At 41.3% G+C, this 16,356-nt stretch overlaps 1 protein-coding gene across 1 annotated transcript in view; it reads right to left on the bottom strand.

Moving 5' to 3' along the window:
• LOC308092161 (alpha-1,3-mannosyl-glycoprotein 4-beta-N-acetylglucosaminyltransferase C-like) overlaps nucleotides 1–6,810 on the bottom strand; it is a gene marked incomplete at its 3' end in the record, with an annotated part of 46,698 nt that extends 39,888 nt beyond the window's left edge. The window contains exons 1-2 of the mRNA XM_080438014.1: nucleotides 6,784–6,810; nucleotides 823–909 (exon numbers count right to left, since the gene is read on the bottom strand). The remainder of the gene's footprint in view (nucleotides 1–822; nucleotides 910–6,783) is intronic.
• Between the last annotated feature and the right edge of the window lie 9,546 nt (nucleotides 6,811–16,356).

The following is a 16,356-nucleotide window of genomic DNA, read 5'->3' on the forward strand; positions in this document are numbered from 1 at the left end:
CCGCGGACCCCCATCTCAAAATATGTTACAGGACCCCCCAGAAGCAAAGCTTTGAGTTAAAAATGTTTGCTTTAAAAAATATATATATTCTAAGATTTGCACACATTTTCAAGATTTTTCAAAAATAGCAGATCTATAAGCTCATAGCGCGGCACTCGGTGCCGCGCTATGAGCTTGTATATCTGCTATTTTGGAATTAGCCAAAGTATAAAATGCTTAAAGTGGTTACACAGATGTGTTCCCGGTTTGAATGGGTTAAAGGTCAGAAATTTGTGATATTTTTCACAACAAGGCATGAAACTATGCACTGTACTGTATGAAGGATTCTTTGAGACATACATTGGTGCTTTGAGACATACAGTATTACCACCGACCAACATCTGCACAGGCCAACCAGCCATGTTGTTTTTTTCCCCTTCCTTTCTAAAACATGTCAAAATCCTCAGACTTTGAGCTCCCTTCCCCGACCTCCTTAGATTATCGTGCTTTAAAATCTGCACACCCCTCCCATTTCAGCTGAATTGTCGTTACAACGAGCTGTATTCATGCAAAAAGTAGCAATCAAATATACAACTATCTAGCTCTTCACATGGCATAATAAACAAAGACAGTCATGGTAGTTAGTTTGTGTCATTTTGGCCGCAATCATCTGTTGGGTGCTTGTGAAGTGTTTTGATAGACAAGGGGAAAACAAGGATTCATGATTGCCCTTGTTTATCAGTAGCTGTATATGGCAATGCTGTCAGAACATTTCACAGCCAACTTTTGGATCCACGAAGCACGCTTAAAATAAAACATAATTTCGCATTCTTACAATCTTACCAGTCTGACGTTGTCTTTCTTGTTTATAGAATGCTCTATTATCCTGGCTCTGAAGGCTGGCATGAATTCACGGTCAACAGTGACAGCCTTAAGAAAAGGAAACAACAGAAATCATATTTTAAAAGGTGTTATTTTCAAATAGGTTACATTTTGATCGCATATAGGCTACAAGTATCACTCACAGTCTGAGATATTTGATCCTGTAAAGGTAAAACCTGTGAATTTCCTTTTTGGATAACTTCCAAGTCCCTCACAGTCATGCCAGACAACTTCTGTTTTTCATTCTGTCTGAACACGAAGTGATTTAGCAATTAACTAGTAGAATAGAGAATTTGAAGTAGTCTGGCTTTCCAGGACCAGAGTTGGGGACCAATCTACAGCTAGCAGTCATTACATCCTCGGGGTGGAGTGAATAATCACTTCTAGTATTAACAGCGGAATTTGTACATCATTCGAAATAATAAACTAAGAGGAAATTCACTTAACAGAAAGATTCCATGTGAAACTCTTTAGGGTCAAAATATAGCCCTTTTTATTTTCTGTATGGAACCATTTATTTAGATAAAGAAATGATCCCTGTGGTTTATTTATACAGCATCTGTTTTAACATGTTGTATTCATTGTCATACTTCAAACAGCTTGGCAGGGATAGGTGATAACTAGCATGTTCTGCTGTGTTCCTGCTCTCTCAATATGCCAAATTGTGAGTGTGGGAGAGGGAGAGAGAGCGAGAGAGAGACCATTCTCTCTGAGCCAAGAGTCTTGATAAAAAACTACAGTTATACAAGCAGATGGCCATGTTGCAAACGCTCCATTGCTTTCTCCTTTTAAAAGTAGGCTGTCCACCCACCTTCCATGATTTCCACACTTTTTTTTTTTTTTTATCAAGGAGAGGCAATCTGCTGTTGAAGTTGACAAACAAACAGAAACCATGCTACTTGCAGGTAGATGTTTGATTTCTCTCCCCGTCTGTTTTAAATGGACTGATAAGCCTGCTCATACACAAATGGTCATATTTTCAATTGCATATTTCTGTTTTGATTAGCCCTTCAACTGTTGTTGTTCTCAGTTCGATTACAAATGTGTTTCCTTGACCATTTCCATTTTACTGTCTTGCTGAGGGGGATTCTGATCCTATATGTAATTATTGGATATTACATGAAATGCATTTGAAATATATAGGAACATAAAATATATCTTCACAATCATATTTTCTTTCTTTAGTTTTTTTATTTATGGGGATTGGGGATAGCCTCGTACACCTTAATCCCATGTACAACGCAATGACTTTTGTCTTTCTTTCTGATTCTGATTCTGACTAAGGAGGGACAGGTTGAAGGACACAACCCAGAGGAGAGGGTGACGACCTGGTTCAACCACTTCCGAAGGCTGCTGGGCACAACAGCAGATGGAGCTGAGGAAGATTCTCCAGCATTCCTCCAGAACCTCAACATTGATGATAGTCCCTTCACAGCCAGTGAGTTTGCCAGGGCGAAAGCCACACTGAGAGAGGGCAAAAGTGCCCAGAGGTCTTAAATAACTGCGATTTCTACGCGGACGACATCAGCCTCCTCTCCGACCACATGGAACAAGCACAGGAGCTCCTGAACAGAGTTGAATCAGAGTGTGCCACGGTTGGCCTTCGGCTAAATGCCAATAAAACCGAGGTAATCAACTAGACATACTATTGGAACATCCACCTATAACAACAACAGGATTTACTGCTCTGAAGGAAGTCAAGGAAATACCAGGGCTCATGGGTCAACTCAAATGAGCAAGATCTGAAAGTGGGGAAGGCACTTGCATTTAGGGCCCTGAACCGCATAGCCAGTGTATGGAACTCCAACCTCCCCCGACAAATCAAACTCAGCTTCTTTTATCTAGAGTCTGTTCTCCTATATGGCAGCGCATGCTGGACCCTGAAACCAACCCTGCAGAAGTCTCTAGACGGGTGCTACATCAGAATGTTGCGTGTAGTTCTTAACATCAGCAAGACTGACCATGTTTCCAACAAGAATCTGTATGAGGGAATACCAAGGGTGAGCGAGAAAATAGCAGCCAGGAGAATGAGACTAGCAGGACACTGCCAAAGACATCAAGAACTGCCAGCCAGCAAATTGGTGATGTGAGAACCAACACACGGGCACCCGTCACGAAGACGTCCCACATTAACATACGTGGACATACTCAAGAAAGATGCAGGAGCACAAAGTACCGACGAGCTGGCCAGATGTATGGAGAACGGGATGATACTGGAGGCGACAATGGAGGGCTCGTCTAAGCACGGCCTAGAGAGAGTGGGTGAGAGAGAGAAAAGAGAAAGGCAAGCACACTGAATGAAGGGGCTTGCACCGCAACACACTGCAGTGCACACACAGCTGTCTTGTACTGTATGAGTGGGCGTTTAAAAAAAAAAGAGAGATGTTGACATTTCAAGATATGTCATCATGAGATGTTAGGCTAGAAACAGAATTAACTGCCAACTCTACCGGTTAACCCCTGCGTCCCCGTGATAATGAATAATTGAGAGAGAGAAAAAAAGAAAACCATTCGCTAATATCCTCGAACCCGTTCACGCTACGTTCACGATTTCGTTCATGCACTTGTGGAAATAATAAAAATAACTTTACATTATATATTGTAGTTATTTATTACTTCTACACATTATTATATTACAAAAAAGATGGTGCAATTAGATCGTGAATGTGGGAAAAGTGGGATCAGATGCACACATTGCATGCATATAGTAGCCTATGCGCTCCGCCGGGACCGGAAGCACTACTGAATGAAAACGTGAACGAATCATTGCCATGAACGTGAACAAAATCGCTTGTTCACTGAAATGAACGTTTTTTCCCACCACTAGTCTTGTGACAACAATACAAGACTCTTGTCTTGTCACTTAATGCTAAGACGCTTAGAAAACCGGTTAGTCAGTGCTTTGAATTTGTGATTCGGTGAAGCTTCGAGCATTCAAGTCCGAACGACCAAGAAAGAGCATCCCGCGGCCCGGGTGCATTCCAGAGCTCTTGGAGCAGATTGTGAATGTACAAAGTGATGTAATGGGGAGGCACCTGGGCTGGTACTGTGCCACCCGAGGCCACCCCCTAGAACCGCCTCTGAACTGCACTAAACCACCACCAACCAACTCCTCTAACATCCCAGCAAATGTTGTACATTGAGGCCCAGCTTAATTAACATAAGGGAAATATTGTGATATCCTGTGGATAGTGTAAGGAAAATTAGAATTAAAGTCTAGAAGTATAATAAATGTGTCTGTAGAAAACTGCATAAATGTAGGAGTTTAGAAGAGTAAAAAGGGGGAACTAATACATAAATCTAGAATAGAGGACCTTTGATTTATAGCTACGGCCTATGATGTTTTGACATTTTTATAGTGGCTCATGTTTATATCCTGCTATTTACACATATAACTGCTCTAACTATTCTGATCACTTAAGCCACACATTGATATATAGACTTTTATACTGTGCGTATATTTTAATCACTGGTATGCGATTTTTTGGCGGTTTTGGGCGGATATTTCCGAGTTTTTGGTGGTTATTTGCGGTTATTTCTTTTTATAACTCTTAATAAATGTGATTCTGTTCATTACATTTTTTTTTTTTTTTTTTTTTGTGGGGCTCCCCCAAGCGCGGGGCCCTGTGCGGCCGCACAGTTCGCACTACCCTTGGTGCGGCCCTGGTAACAGTAACAGTGTCTTGATGAACAAATTGCAACAGATGCGTTGATAAACCAGTAACTCTATTCCCACTGATATAGCTTCCAGCCAAACAAACACATGCATGCATGCACACATGTGCGTGCGCACACGCACACACACACACACACACACACACACACACACACACACAGGGGGGGGCAATAAAAAAGGGGGGCAATAAAAAAGATTGTATATTCAATCAAGGCCAATGTTGATGAACCTTGGGGCTGGCCAAAAAATAAAATAAAACAGTTTCTCTCAGGTTGTCCTAGACTAGGCCTATACACAGAAAAAAAGAGGGAGCGATCGTCATCACTGACTGTAAATCGAGCATGCAATGAAAGTACTTTTTAATTTTAACAGGTCTATTAATTCTCAGCCGGTGGATGGTTGTGATGGGGGGGGGGGTCACACCAGGAGCTAACATTAATAACAAGCAGGGACATTATAAGCAGACAGGCCCGGTGAGCGCATCTCAAATCTGTACCCGTTTGACAGCATCCCTGTGGCCTGTTAACATATGATGCCATTAGGTCCCATTATAGGTCAAACCCCACACAAACACACCCAGGCTGACGGGACGAGCGATGGTAAATCACTCTCAATCCAGCGGAGATGAAAAGTGCGCCGTGCCGTGCGTGCTGCCTGGGACAATACTTTGTCGTGGGACGGTGTCGAGCGCTGAAAATCGCAGATCTACAAGCTCGTAGATCGGCACTTGTAGGGGCTTGTAGATTGACGATTTTCGGCGCCGTCCCACGACGGAGCATGCAGGCTTTAAGAGAGAGGAAGGGGGGAAGATGCAGAGAGACAAGATAGACGGGGAGAGAGAGGGACTGTCTGGACTCTGGAGGAGAAAGACAGATGAGGGAAAGGCGAAATGAAAGACAGTCAGGGAGAGAGAGGAGAAAGAGGATGGGGACGGGAGTGCAGGACAGGTTAGCTGAGCTGCAGCAGTTGGTCGGTGGATTTTAGACCCCCTGATGAAAGCTATGATGAGCTGTCACCCAGCTAAACCAGGACACAGATCTGATAAAATGTGACTTTCTGAACTTTAATGCTTAAAAAGTCTAACTAGAAAAAGTGCTCCTCGGAGGAGGGGTCTCCGCCAGGTCAGGTCCCCTGGTGGCACTATAATAGGCCAATGTGAAAAGGATGTCATTTCCTTGATCATATGACTATAGACATACTGTGTAACGATTTGCGTGATTTTCGGACAAAATCTGAAGGAGTAATATAAAGAAAGATATTTTACCAAAATCGGCCTCCTGGTGGCGCTATAAAAGGCAGATGTGAAAAATGCAGGGCATAGGTTTTTCCTTGGCCTCTGGGGAGTGTGCGTGCAAAGATTCATGTAGATCAGTGCAGTTATAGGTAAAAACACGAATCAAGCTGTTATATTACCACCATGAAGCTGATTTGAAAAAAATCTGTGGCATTTCTTCCTCGGCCTAGTGGGAATTTGCGTGCAAAATCTCACGGAAACCGCATGCTGCGTTCATAATTTGAGGTATTTTGTTAAAAACTGACCACTCCTCTGACTCCTGCAAACTTTGGAAGCCAATCTTAGCCAATCAGGATGGAATATGAAAAATCTGACAGATCCGTCTTGATCACATGGCTATAGAGAGATACTGTGTACCGATTTGCGTGATAAACTAAAATCTGTAGGAGTAATATACATTTTTTTTTGTGCAAATATCGGCCTACTGGTGGCGCTATAACAGGATGATCTGAAAAATGTGGGGCAGAGGTTCTGCTCTGGCATCCAGGGAGTGTGTGTACACAGTTTAGCTGCCATCGGGCCAACGGTGCCGGAGATTAGCTGTTCACAGACAGACAGACAGACAGACAGACAGACAGACAGACAGACAGATACAAAGACGGACGGACAGGGTGCAAAACAAAGTCTCTGCCACGCCTTCGGCCTGGCGGAGACAATATCTGCACAGCGCCAGCATGTAGCAGCAGCCAAGGTGTTTTCAACAAACCAAATGGCACGGATGGATGGTGAGTGATCAAGTGGTTTGTCAGACATGCACTCAACATAAGTGCTCACTTTTATGCAGCTTTAGGGAAAGACTAGCCTGCGTATCATTGATCTATTATCTTGACTGTTTTAAAATGCTGATGAGTGAAGAAATTAGGTGTATTGAAAACAGCCGTTTTAAAGTGGATTTTCTCTCACTTATTGACAGGTAGCTGTAAATCAATTGAGTTCTTACTAACTCACTCACCACTCTCACGTCCCATTCCTCGCATTGAGCACACTAGAGATGATGCGCCGAGAGAGAGAGAGAGAGAGAGAGAGAGAGAGAGAGAGAGAGAGAGAGTGACCAAACTACACAAACTCGGGAACAAGTAGTTTGATCGAAATCAATTAACAGGCAACGAGAGAATGACAATGAATCAACGAGAGAAGTGCAGTGAAATAAATAACGCCTACATACCTGTGCAAATCGTGCATAAACAGAAGGACCTCTGGTCGTCTTTTGCCGCATTTATTTCACCTGCTCATCATCATGACGGAGTCTGAGTCGGATCGGATTAGAATGAGCCTAAAACACCTTGCATCCTCCTGTCCTCTCTATCCTTTCCTCTATCTATCTATCTGCCTGTCTAGCTATAGTCCGATCCTCCTCCTCCCACTCACTCTCTTTCTCTCTCTCTCTCTCTCTCTCTCTCTCTCCCTCTCTCCCTCTCTCTCTCTCTCCCCCCTCTCACTCTCTCTCTCTCTCTCTCTCTCTCTCTCTCTCTCTCTCTCCCCCCTCTCTCCCTCTCTCTCTCCCCCCCCCCCCTCTCTCTCTCTCTCTCTCTCTCTCTCTCTCTCTTCCCATCTCTGCCACCCTCTCTCTGTCTCTTTCTCCACGCCTGTGTGCCCACCACCTCTTCTGGGATCATCTCTCCCCCCAATACTCTTGAAGGGTTTTGTAACTCCCAAAACACACTATTTAAATGCTATGGTAGCCTAAATACCATTGGTTCTCAAAGTGGAGTCCGGGGACCCCCAGAGGTCCTTGGGGGGCTTCCTGGGGGTCCCCAGCATAATTTGTTACTGTGGCTATTTAAACATAGCAGATGTACAAGCTCAATCTTGAAAGTATTTGGAACATTTTTAACTTTTTTTTTTTTTGTACACAAATCGTCTCTTCTGGGGGATGGGGGTCCGCGGCCATATGTCAATTTGGGGGTCCTTGACATGAAAACGTTTGAGAACCACTGGCCTATTATAGGCAATAGGCCTAAAAGGTAATTACATTATCTGTTTATATGTCTCAATTGGACAACACAGGCTAATATTAATCTTCCAACAGCAGTATAGTAGGAACTAGGCAACTATAGTAGCCTAATTGAAGACCAAAAGCTCATCCTTAATGTTTGAAAATGGTCCGTTTTGACTATAGGCCACCTAACCCATTTCTTGAAGGGCCAAGAGTCAGCTCATCTTATTTTCAATTTCCTTTCAATGTCTTCATGTAAATAATAAACACATCCATTCGTGCAACCATGTTGTCATGTAATATATTATAATATTCATCAGACGATATCTATATCGTCTAATGAATCTGTGATTCATATATATATGAATGAATATATTAATAGCCATGTAACACCAACACTTGTAGTGAAGCTTTTCATGGTGTGCCAGAGTGCTCTCTCAGAGTGTTGTCATGTTTATCGGCGTCCTCATATGAGCAGCTAAACAACGGAACTCTTTAAATCATTCAGAGACATGCCGTGGCTCACAACATGGTGTACAGTAACTCGGTTGTGTTCAGTGGTAGAAAGTAACTACGTACATTTACTCAAGTACAATTTTTTGGTATTTTTTCTTTACTGGAGTAATTCAGATTTTCAGTACTTTTACTTCTACCCCACTACATCTCGGATCCAAATATTGTACTTTTACTCTACAACTACAATTATTTGAAAACTTTAGTTACTAGTTACTGTAGATTTTGATTAATATTACAAAACATACATTAACCACTTCAGCCCTATATACATTTTGGCAATTTGAAAATAGCAGATCTACAAGCTCAATGCGTTGATGCAACGCATTGTGAGTTTGTAGATCTGCTATTTTCATAAGATTTTTATACATTTGAGAACTTGAGATGGGACATTGTGCATAAGGAGTACTTTTACTTTTCGTACTTTAAGTACATTTTGATGCTAATACTTTTGTACTTTTACTCAAGCACATTTTGAATTCCGGACTTTTACTTGTAACAGAGTATTTCTATATTGCAGAATTGATACTTTTACTTAAGTAAAAAAATTGAGTACTTTTTCCACCACTGGTTGTGTTGCAATGACTTAACCTTGCTCGCAAACAAATGCTGGTGCACAGGTGTTACATTAAAACTGATGATCAAACTTCAACACTGCTGTATAATGCAAGACCGAGCTATGCTAGCTCACCTTCGGGGCCATGCTGCTCCTTACACCCAACTGTTAGTCCATGAGCCAGAGCCCCAAAATTGAGCAAAAATTATCGAAAGAGTGGGCAAAACCAAACCTATATTAAATTGTTCATAGGGTCAATACGAGTAAATAAATATATGATAACCTTTCCACAGGAGCAGCTTTTTCATGGTTATCACACATTTTGTTATTTTCCCCATACTACATGACAGGTGAAAAAATGACAAAATTTAAAAAAGAGTTATCATAATGAAACTTCCTGAGTTGATTACTTACATGAAGACAATGATTTATCGTATTACAAGTTTTCTGAAATTGTATATTTAAATATGCAAATTAGGCATAGGAAAACAAATTTGCATAACTTTCCAGAATCAACATTGGACAAAGCCAGAGTCAACATACTTATTTCATTTTGTTAAGATGTTGGATTCAAAGGTTTTTAACGAGGGAATATTCAATATCTGCTCAATTTTGGGGCTCTGGCTCATGGACTAAATGCCTAATTTGCATATTTAAATATACAATTTCAGAAAACTTGTAATACGATAAATCATTGTCTTCATGTAAGTAATCAACTCAGGAAGTTTCATTATGATAACTCTTTTTTAAATTTTGTCATTTTTTCACCTGTCATGTACGTATGGGGAAAATAACAAAATGTGTGATAACCATGAAAAAGCTGCTCCTGTGGAGAGGTTATCATATATTTATTTACTCGTATTGACCCTATGAACAATTTAATATAGGTTTGGTTTTGCCCACTCTTTCGATAATTTTTGCTCAATTTTGGGGCTCTGGCTCATGGACTATGTACCAAAGCGGTTTGAACCGAATGACACTGACATTCTTAGTGCCCTGAGCTCTCACTATAGTGTGACTAAAAATGACAAAAATAAATCAATTTTGGCCAGAGTGTGGCACTAAAGAAAACGTCATGGAGAATTGAGTACAAAAGGACCCCAATTGAAACACGCCATTGGCTTTCTTGTTTTCTTTTTTAATCCAATTTAAATTTGACCTTGTATTTGAACTGTACTTTCATGTGCTTTCTTCTGCAAACTTCTATATAAAGTATTCAATCAATCAATCAATCAAACTCAAATGGTTTGGGTTCATCCTCTCGGGAGCATGATGAACGCACTCAGCAAAAGGCACTCATGGAAATCTGCCCGTTACATTTTGAGATATCTTGTGTGCAAGTGGAAATATTGGCCTGAGGGTGGTATTAGAGGAGAGTTCATGGGGTCACCAAAATCACCTCCTGGGAGCATGAAGGTGCACAGCAAATTCCATGGCAATCGAGTCATTAGTTTTCAAGATATCTTGTTTGGGAACAGTGTTGGATGCACTGCTTAAAACATGTGGAAAATACGATTTTGGGATTTCATCATACCATCCTATCACTAGTTCAAGTAGTTATTTCATTGTCAAGTTCAACACATGTCACATAAGGCAGACAGGGCATGTTAGTTTAGCCTTTTGAATCCGGCCTACATGGGTAACATACATGACACCATTTAATCAATGCTACAATCAAAATAACCGATGTGACCTGACCAACCAAGACTGTTCCTGACGAAACTGTGTGTGTCAGCAGCTTGCAAATCATGTGAATGAACTCAAAGTCAGAAGTGTAAATGCAAAGAAAGAACGTATCAAATGTGACTCACTATGCCGTTACCTTGTCCTTAGTCCTTGTATTGGGTGCATACTGCGTATAGTCACACAAATCTAAAGTGACTCACCATGCCTTTACTTTTTCGTGTAGTGGTTGCTTCACAAATGGGCTTAAAAATGCCTGACACCAGACTCCAACAAACTATTCAAAACCCCTCGCAAGATCATATTCTTCTTACATTATTGTGCAAAGCGTTAAGATAGGCCTGGTTGCACTGAGGATCAAGTAAACTTGACTGAAACATTTGCACCTTTAAGCTACACAGGGAAGTGAATGTGTGAAGGATTTCACACATTAAAATTAGTCAAATGTTTTATAGAATACAAAATAAAAAGCATTAAACATTAAACTTTAACGTATCAATTTATTTCAATGTCTGACTATTCAATCAGATTCCTGTCTTAAAAAAGGAGATGCCTCGAGGTTTCTGAAGGCCTAAACAGTTCTGTGTTCAAACTATAGACCGTATTGAGACTGTAGATTGGTTTCTACAGACAGTAAATGAAGCCTATTTTGCAGCGATTTCGAATCCGCCATCTTTCTATATCCGGTTGATATCCGGTCCGAAATGCTAACGGACATTAATGCTATTGGCTGAAACCGCAGCGAGGGCGGGTCTTCACTCGGTAGAACCAGCAGAAACCCTAGAAACATACCCTACTTTATCATAAATTTTAAAATAAATGGGACCATAATTTACCAAAACGCATATCATGGTGATTGAAAGAAGACTTTAAACTAGCGACTGGAAGCGTATAGTATTTATGACAATGTTTATTCAAGTAATAAAATCAAGTCTAAAGTTCGGCCAAAAACCCATCCACTTGAATAGTGCCTAATTGCTTCTGCATCCAGTAGCGGTGAAACAGTGGTGAAACAGCGGTGAAACAGCGGTGAAACAGCGGTGAAACAGCGGTGAAACAGCGGTGAAACAGCGAGACTACAGGCCATTCGTATGAACTGTCACACTTACAGTATATATATCGCCTAATTTTACAAGCCAGATGCTAGCCCCTTGGTTTAAACCCGGTGAGAAGATGCAGCAGCATGGTTTCTCAATTATTGGTGGAGGGGGGGCAGTTTTTCATTTTGCTTTATTTAGATAGGATAGTAGAGACACAGGTAACTGTGGGCAGACTAGACAGAAGGAAGAAGATGCACCACAGGTCTCAAACCAGGGACACTGCAACCCATGTGGTTGACACACCATCCATCAAACCATCCACCATTAAACTACTCAACGACACAATTATAAATCAAAATCTATTAAAGACTGGGTGGAATAATTTCAAACCTAATTCCAATGTGACAGCTTTGATTTTATGCAAGATATATACGTACAGCCCTGATACGTAGGCTTGCTACACTGGAGTGGATACTTTGTTCTTTGGTTGCACAATTAAGGAATGATGTAAGACAAGCTTCAACTACACTTTAAGTTTTGCCCTAAGCGATGCAGTCAGAGAGTATGGTTACAGCACTGGATCAATTCAGCCTATAGATCTCAATTCTCCGAGACGGCTTGGACTCAGTGATTCAATCGACCCATCAACACCTCAGTATGCTCCATACCGTGTGCCTGATTAAAGTCATTATGTATTTTGCCTCAAGGATCTTGACTATTGATGCTAATTTGAAAGTGTTATTCCCAACAGGAGCAACTTCATTAAGGGGCAAAAGTACTGCACAAAGCAATACATTTCTTCCAGCTATCCTATACACTGCAGATAATCCAAAAGCATTAGGAGGCTGCGATGATGAGTAACAGGCAAGCTGACTATTGATTCAACAAGGGAGGCAATTATACATCAGGGGATTTGTGTGTACTTTAGATATTCATGTGTACTTTGGAGACAAGCTAAGCTATATTCATGAATAGATGAATAAATCAATCAAAAATTGATGAGGCGGTGCCACGTTGTATTCAAAAGGCATACATGGGTGACTGACTGGGCCCCTTGTCACTTTATGGGATTTCTTTCTTTTTCTGAAGCACATTCCCTGTATGCAAAATAAGCACAAAATGTGCAGGAAATGTGTCCTTATTTATTTGTACTTTTGAGTCGTTGCCATGACAATATTCTCAAATTTGACAGATGATGGATAGTGTGGCCCCGTCACATTTGCAATGGAAGACGAAGAAGAAAGAAGAAAAGAAATAGGGGTGAGAGAGAGCGAGTGACAGAGAGAAAATATGGAGTGAGAAAGCCTCTGTCGGGCGGAAACCTTGTATGTCCAAAAGCATTATTTTTCGGAAGACATAAAAAGTAACCTGTATTCCAATGGATCCAATGTAGTCACAAGCTCTTGTTACTTAACTATTTATAAAACCCACTGACAGACTTAACCACTTTCAACCTGGCATCCCTATATTTTGGGCGTGCTATTTTCTTGGCCCAGGTGAAATAGTTATGGGTAATAAGTTTTGCGTGTAGATTGTGAGCTTGTAGATGCAATACCTTTTGCATGACACTGTCTTATGAAATAAGACGATAAAAAAAAACAGAGACAGCAAGACAAAAGAGAGGGACACACAGTGATGGAGAGAGGACAAGACAAAGACGATTGAGAGAGAAAGAATGATACAGCAGAGAGGTAGACAAAGAGAAGTAAACAGGAAAGCAATAGGCAGAGGAGGCTGGCAAGTCTGATGGGGCTGTTGGTTACCCCTCTGTTCCACAAAGATTCAATTTGCTACCACAACATCCAATCTCGACAAGCTTTTAAATCGCTGAAGATTTTCATTTCCTCTACCTTTTCTCCACCAAACCATACGGAGCACACAGAAATCTTATCTATTTAATTGCCAAACAAAGCTGGAAATATGAACACGAATGAATAGTACTGGACCTTGAGGTTGGTTACTGAATGTGAGCAGATGATAGCTGGCGGTGAAAAACGTCAATACTTGAACTGATCTTCTTTACACTTTATAAGAATTCCAATCTGAGTCATGCTGGGGTCATGCTGCAAGTATTGAGCTCTCCCCCTCCCCCTCATGTTGGGCCCCCCAACAAAGAAAGAAAGAAAGAAAGAAAGAAACACACACACACACACACACACACACACACACACACACGCGCACGCACACACACACACTCCTTGCATCCATTAGCTTGTCGGAAACTTGCAAATTGAAATGAACTTAGCTCATACCGTGGCTATACCCTGTGCCTCTACAGCGCATCTAAAACACTTTCATGAGAATTTGTTTTTCATTTGCCTCAGTAATTTATTTTCACTGTGAAAGAGACACTCTTCCAAATGTGTTGAGTGATTTACTTTAATTGCGGGGGAAATTAAGCTACCCCTTATGTTATGGGTTGAGATTTCCTATGTACTTTATCTCATGTGATCCATTTACTCAGCAAGCAAGCACAAAGCAGGTGACTATGTTGTGCCAGAACAGCAAAAATGATCTGTACAGACAAATGTGGACACTGTTAATATTCTTTCATGAAAATGCACTTTTTGAACTATTACAGTCAGTTGGAGCTGTACTGTATAGCTGAGCTACTGTACATTACTGTACGTATTAAATTAGTTCATATGAATGCTTTCACATATTTGTCTGTGCGTTGTGCAGCCAATTTGACTCTGGATGTGGCGCTGCTAGCAGAGGGACTCTAAGTAGGGTGGTCATTCATTTGGTCTGTCCAACACTCCCAAACAATATATTTTTGAAAACTACTGCCATGTACACATTCATGCTCCACAGAGGATGAGCCTTACTGATTTTGGTAGTACCACACATTCACATACATACATACATACATACATACATACATACATACATACATACATACATACATACATACATACTGTACATCACATACAGTGTGAGGGACTCAAGGACCAGATCCAAGTCATCACCCACCAATTTTTGAGCCATCTGCAGTAATAAGTTCATATAAATAAAACTATAAGACAGTTGGGAGTTATTCAACACATACACATTCAGTGTAAAACAATACAAAGACCGCCAAATCTCTGAAGAAAACCTACAGTCTGAGACCACCCTTTTCTCTCAATTAAATCTGAGCGCATTTAGAACCCTAAACCAAGATTTTATGAAAGCCTAGACAGCCTGCAACAAGCCGCATAAAATCAGTCAGTCAGGGGTTTCCAAAGCTACCAATAAGATTTCCTTTCCCCTAGGCCAGTCCACACCAATGCAACTCCTTGCAGCTCCTTGCAAACATTATCCCGAATGGCAGTTGAAAGGAGTTGCATTGGTGTGGACTGGCCTTAAAACTGCTTTATTGCAAGGAGTTGTGACTAGTTGCATTGGTGCGGTCTGGCCTTTAGAGCTTGCGTTGAAAGCATCCTATATGGTTCTGAAACATGGGGAACGAAGAGGGAATTTGAGAAGCATCTGGATGGTACCTACACTAGGCATCCAATCTGAACATGTCTTGGAAAGATCATCCAACTAAAAGATATATATGTATATATATATGTATGTGTGTGTGTGTGTGTGTGTGTGTGTGTGTGTGTGTGTGTGTGTGTGTGTGTGTGTGTGTGTGTGTGTGTGTGTGTGTGTGTGTGTGTGTGTGTGTGTGTGTGTGTGTGTGTGTGTGTGTAAATTAGAGTGAAAGGCCTGATTTGTCTTTTATCTTGACTATGGTGGACAGATGATGATCATGATGATGATTGAAAACCCTGACAAACTGTATTACAATTTGAGTTAGCATTTGTTTTGTCCTGCAAAAAAATAAAAATAAAAAGTTCCCACAATGTATGAGAATATTTTGTGATGTATTGTTTAAGCCAAATACCCCACCTGGACCATTTCCTCCATCACATTGTTGTTTGTTCTGACAAAATGGGGCAAAGTTTTGCCGGGGGCAATGCACGAGGCTTCAAAGTCAACGTTACAGTGTGTTTTCCCCTCATAAGGTATAAGTAACAGCAATTAATTTCCATCTGCCTGGTCCATAATTACATGCTTGACAAGCGTGAAGGGCATCCATCAGTGTCAACCTCGTTAGAGAAAGGTAAGTACGGCGGAACACTGCACGATATGAGCTAAAAGGGAAACTTTATCACCCCGAACATTCGCCCCAGCTCCCGCTGCGTCTCCTGGGCTACTCCCCCAGAGCTGGAGCCTTGAATATTTCATATCCACTAATTTGAAGCGTGGTGAGAGATCCCACTATGACTAAATATTCAACGAAGCGCTTCCTCGGCTCCCAACCAAGTGGAACGGAAATAAAAAGGCATCATCACAGAGCAAGTACGTGACCGTTTTTTCTCCACACCTGCGAGGGGACAGGTTGGCACAGAAAATAGATAAATTATTCAATGTAGATTTATTTCTGTACACATTACCTCAGGCGTTTCATTAGATAACCGTTAGGCCACCGTGTCATATCATCTGCAGTATCAGCCAGGAGCCTGCCATTTTATATTCAGCATACAGCCTTTATCTATTATTATTATTTATATTTTTGGGGTCTATTTCTGTCTTTATTAATAGTGTACAATGAAGAGAGACAGGAAACAGGGAGAGATAGTCGGGGAGGGACATGCAGCAAAGGCCTGCTGGGCTCGGGAATCAAACCAGGCACTCACTGCCAAGCATCAAAGCCTATGCGGTAGCCTACACACCTTAACAACTGTGCTATCGGCGCCCCAGGGTTTTTTATTTAAGATGATCATGCTATGGAATTCCAGCTTGCTCCAGATAAGGACTGAGGCT

The sequence above is a fragment of the Gymnoscopelus braueri genome (genome assembly GCF_963280865.1).
Source record: "Gymnoscopelus braueri genome assembly, chromosome: 9".
Classification (NCBI taxonomy): Eukaryota; Metazoa; Chordata; class Actinopteri; order Myctophiformes; family Myctophidae; genus Gymnoscopelus; species Gymnoscopelus braueri.